This window comes from Lathyrus oleraceus, chromosome 2, assembly GCF_024323335.1.
Source record: "Lathyrus oleraceus cultivar Zhongwan6 chromosome 2, CAAS_Psat_ZW6_1.0, whole genome shotgun sequence".
In the NCBI taxonomy this organism is placed as follows: Eukaryota; Viridiplantae; Streptophyta; class Magnoliopsida; order Fabales; family Fabaceae; genus Lathyrus; species Lathyrus oleraceus.
The window spans coordinates 163,062,801-163,068,662 of NC_066580.1; positions in this window are offsets into that span (position 1 = coordinate 163,062,801).

A 5,862-nucleotide genomic window follows, 5' to 3' on the forward strand; every position below is an offset into this window, starting at 1 on the left:
GAGGATTCAATGACTTTTTAAACAACTTAGGATCAACGGCATAAGTAATTTTAGGTTGTAGCGCTTTTTCTAATTTGACCTTAAGAGTGTTTACCTCTTTTTGCCAAATATAGCAAGCGTCACAATACCTAACTCTACTACATCCGTCAATATCAATATCTTTTGAATTTTCTGCAATACTACGCTTCAATGCTTCTAACTCAATTTCAGCTTTGTTTACTTTACCTTCCAAAAATGAAAAGATATGTTTGTCGGAAGATAATCGTTTAAAAGCATCTATCGCTTCGTTATGCAGTTTTTCAAAAGCTATCTTTAGTTCCGAAAATGACATAGAGGAGAAGTTATTGTAGTAGGCTTGTTTTACCTTTTTGTCATTGTTTTTCTTCTTGTGGTAGGGCAGAATTTTTGTGTGAGCCATGAGGCATAGATTTGCCGCTTCATCATCATCACTTGAGCTTTGCGTGCATGATGAGTCGCTATCACTTTCCCATGCAATGTACGCTCTTCTTTGTTTGCTGTACCCTTTTGGTGAATCCTTTCTTTGATCCTTATACTTTATAGGGCAATCCGTTTTGTAATGTCCGGATTTACCGCAATTGAAACAGGATCCTCTTCCTCTACTTTTCTTGTTCTCTTCTTGTTTTGAGTTTGTAGATTGTTTTCGAAACTTCATGAGATTTTTGTCGGAATGCTTGACTCCATTCTTTCGAATGAATCTATTGTATCTTCTTACAAACAGTCCCATTTCTTCATCATCCGTGTCTTTGTCACTACTTGAATAATTGTCGCTTTGCTCTTTTCGTGAGGATTTAGAGCTAGAGGCCACAAGAGCTATTGGCTTCTTCTCTCCCTCTTTGTCTCTTTTCTTCTCCTTTTCCTTCTTACTTTTATTCTCATATTTTTCAAGACTTTCTAAAGCTTGCTGATGTTCTTCCAGCTTTCCAAACAGTGTTGTAATCGTAAGTCTTGTAAGATCGTTGGCTTCCTTGATTGCTGTAACTTTAGGTTGCCACTCCCTGCTTAGACACCTGAGAATTTTATTAGTAGCAATTTCATTGGAAATAGGTTTTCCAAGAGCATTCAATCGGTTAGTTAGATGAGTGAATCTCTTTTGCATGTCGGAGATGGATTCTCCTTGTTTCATGCGAAAGAGTTCAAACTCTTGATTGAGTGTGTTAATGCGGGACTGTTTTACTTCAGTAGTGCCCTCATGAGCAACTTCTAAAGCGTCCCACATTTCTTTAGCTGTCGTGCAATGTGATACTCGATAATATTCATCAACACCAAGTGCTGAAATTAACATGTTTCGAGCTCTCCAATCACACGACCACTTTTTCTCATCTTTCTCATTCCAATCATCTTCTGGTTTAGGTACTATGGTGCCAGCCGCATTGGTCATTGTAATTTGAAACGGATCGTTTTCAATGGCAGCCCATACTAGCCTATCCACAGAATTTATATGGACTCGCATGCAGTCTTTCCAGTAGCCATAGTTTTCACCGTTGAAAATAGGCGCTCTATTATACGCCCCCTTTGGTTCAGAATCCATACTGTTACAGGCAGCCACAGAGCACCAGCGAACCGGCGCTCTGATACCACTTGTTAGACGGTGTGGCTAGTGATCGAGAGGGGGGTGAATAGATCACCTCTTTAAAATTTACGGATTTTTACGTTTAATCAGAGTTTTCAAAAACAGCGTATAAAGCAGTCCCGAATCGACTTCCGTCTATTCTGAACCGCTACTAGAAAGCCGGACACGCAAGTGCAGTTGCTGGATTTTAATGAGAATGACAGAATTAATACACACAGAATGTTAACAGATTGAATGCGCTTATCCTCAAATACTATTTCCAATGAACACAATCAAGTTAACCGTTTTGTCAAACAGTTGGTGTGTGAGTGTTTGATGATAAACAGCAATGGTGTATGACTAAAGGTTTTGTTATCACTGCTGTCCAGAAATTTAATCAATCACCACACACTAACAGAATTTGCAAAACAGTATTTGAAACGTAAAGAAGATTAAGGTAAAAGAAGATACGCAGAGATTTGTTAAGGAAGTTCCCCACGTCGTCCTCGCGTGTGGGTACGTCTCCCTCTCAATTTCAAATGAAATTGAGAACTTTGATTATCAATTATTGCCGAATCCGTTGATACAAGGTTTTGATACAAAGACAGAATTTCTAATCTCCAAGAACCTCTTCTTGTATAAACCTTCACTTGATCTGAGCTTGATCAAGATTTTCCTGCACAAAGTTGCAAACAATTCACCGGTTCCACGACCTGCTTGCGAAATCCCCCGATCTCCAAACGCAACGCTGCGGCTGAATCTGTTCTGCAAATGTGACTCCGAAACCCTCAAGAACAGTCCAGTTCTTGAAGGACAAACCAGTAGGTTTTTCCTAGAAACCCCCTTCAACCTTCAACCCAGCTAGATCCTCGATCGTTCCACTGCAAACCACAGCTAGATCCTTGATCACACCACTGAACGTTATCTCAATCCCTCTTTAGTCCAAAGAACAAGAATTGTTGTGTGTAATTGTTCTTGAAGAAAATTGATTGAGAAGATGAAGAAGATGAAGTCTCTTTCAGGTTTCTAAATGCTCACTGACAATTGCTCCAACACTTGTTTGATCTTGTGTTCAATTGTCTTTTTGCTCAATGAATTCGTGTCCTTCAATTGCTGTCAAAACCTGTATATATGTACTGCAAAACAGATTCTGTTATGACTTAAAACAGCCTTGTGTATTGATACACAGGAGTGTGCATCGATGCATACTGTAAGTTGTTTGTAATTTGGTCAAATTAATTAATCATGTATCGATGCAAAAGTCGTGTGTATCGATGCATGTGGTATTTTACACTAATCTGTATCGATGCAGGAGTCGTGTGTATCGATGCAGGTGGTATTTACACTAATCTGTATCGATGCTTAATGCTCATGTATTGATGCACAGGCTAACACAAGTGGTCATGTATCGATCCAGAAGTCGTGTGTATCGATGCACAGAGCTTTTGCACTTCCATGTATCGATGCATGGCTCGTGTGTATCGATGCATACTGAACATAATTTGTTTTGTCATTTAATCAAGGCTGCATGTATCGATGCACAGATTCATGTATTGATACATACTGTTACAAAATGCATTTTAATAGTTATTTTAAGTAATTTTTCAATGTACATGTATATGTGTGGTTATGCAACAATGGAGTGAGATGAATCACAAGGTAAAAACACAATTATATCATGTAATGCAATGCACAACCAATTTGGATGATGTTCACACAATTTGCTATCATTAAAAGTTAATTCAAGTTAAAGAATTCTTTCACACTGATCTGAGCAACTTATACAAGCAAAGGAAAATCAACATCAAATACTAGATGAAGATAACCACAAAATTAGGGTTTACATCTACCGAATACGGGGTAGAAGACCAAAAACTCCGCGTGGGGATAGAACAAATCACAAATCCGCACGGGAAACCAAAATAGGGTTTATAACAAACCACAAACTGCTGAAGAGCAGGAAAATAGGATTTACAACTACCGGGTAGTAGGTAGAAGACCAAAACTCTGGCTGGAGAATAAAAGGGGTATAACCACAAATTTTGTCAAGAAAGCCAGGAAGAATAGGACTTACAACTACCAGTTATGAGGGTAGAGGCCCAAAACATTCCGCTGGGGAACGACCCACTGGGAAGCACAAGATATTTGACAAATAGCCAATTCGGGAATAATCCGAAAAGACAGACTGAATAAAGACACGTCCTAATGAGGATGTAACTCAAATAGGAAAATCCATCCCAATATATGTGTTGGGAGGAAACGGAAGAAACCTTCATCCACGAGGATATGTCTCAGTGGGGAACTGCAGAAGGAAAGACAGCATTTTCTGCTTATGGGGTTGACTCTATATGGAGAGATTTTAAACGCCCAACATCTGCTTGGGGAGATCTATAAAGAGATCTGTATCACCCGTTGCAGGAGACACGACAAACAAAGGATACATGGCAAGAATGCAACATGAATATCTGAATGTCTTATGAATATGCATGAATATGCGTGATTTATGTTTGATGAATGCTGACAAAACAGACAATTCTAACACAAACAGGTTCAGGAGCAAAACGTCCGGTATTATACTTCCAGGGGAAAAACCAGCTGGAAAGCCAATCTGCGGAGATCCACATGCTGTAAAGCAAAGATCTGCGGGTACTGCTGAAGAAGCAGAGGATCGGAGATATCAGGAAACAACCCAATCAGGGTACAGAAAGTCACAACGGGAAAAGCAGCCACCAAGACAAATCTGTAGGGAAACAAGAGAAATCCCAAGGTATATCTGCAGGGGATCCCAGTGTTAACTGAGAAATAAAAAGTGCGTTGCACGAGCGCAAGCTGCTGTAGAAGCAACTCCACAAAACTCCGCTGGGGACAACCCACTGAGGGAGAATGATATCATCCAAATAGAATCCAACTGCATAAGCAATTCTACTGGGGAAACTGTCGGCTATTCTCTTGGGGAACAACCCACTGAGGGAGGACAGATCAAACAAGTAGATTCTGCAACGAACCACTCCACTTGGGGAGAATACATATAGCAAACCGATCACAACAAGTAGATTCTGCAATACAAGCCACTCTACTGGGGATCACAAACAGTCAGGAAATCAATCCGTTCACTGGAGGCTGGAGCCATCATCCGACCATACTGGGGATTGAAGGAGTATTCAACAAGCAAAACTACCGCAACAAACACTCTGCAGACTAAGCTGCGGAAAAGATGGTTGCAATAATGGGATGTCAACCCAAACAACCGCTGTATAGGAAAATAAATCCTACTCTGCTGAGGAGAATAATTCTGACGGAGAGATAGCAACAAATCCGCAGACGACTTCGCTGGGGAAAGGGTAAAGTACTGGGTATCAAACCACTGACCTACCAAGTCTTCAAAAGAAAACAAACGTGCTGAGGAAACAGACAAATCCTGCTGGCACACTGCATGGGGAAAAGCGGTAACAACTCCACTTGCAACCCTGGTGGGGATATTAATGACAGCTCTACTCGCGACTCCGAGGGGAGTATCAGTCAATCAGTTATACTCATGACTGCGCTGAGGGGACAAATAAAGTCTGGGGCATACGACCCACTAGAGAAAGTGACAGGGCACCAAGATGACAAACCATCAACCGCCGAAACTTCTACAAGAAAACACCCATGCTGGGGGAACTGCTGCTGGAGAAAACGAAGTCTTCAACAACACTCTGCTTGCGACTATACTGGGGAACAACCCCACCAACAACTTTGTTGGAGGAACAACCTCAACAAAGATCTGGAGAAAGAAGATACAACCAAACCAGGAAAATGAACGAATGTCTTACCTGTTGGGAATCATGCCACCCTCGGGAGAGCACTGAGATATTCTTGAGTATCCTTTCAATCTTGTGAATGTTCACTTTGTTTAAAACAAAAAGTTTGAAAAATTTAATTTGTTTAAAACAATGATATTTTATCAATTTAAAACATGCAAAACATTTGTTGAATTGAAACAAATAAGGGTGCAAATAATTGGATAAAAAGCTCAAATTGATTTGATAGAATGGTAGTCTGCAAATGGCAAGACTCCATAGATCTGTACAAATTTGAAATCAGTGATATATATTGGAAGAGGGCTACATTGAACATAATGATCCTTTCTCTACCAATTTGAATCTCGATGTACCCGAAGCTTCAGTTGACGACGAATCGAGAAATCTTCTGACGAAATGACGACTGATGAACCAGAAAGTCTTGTCAGGATGCAGTTACTTGCCAAATCCCTTATTTTTGCCTAGTTGCCCCAGGGTGAGGTACTCGATCTA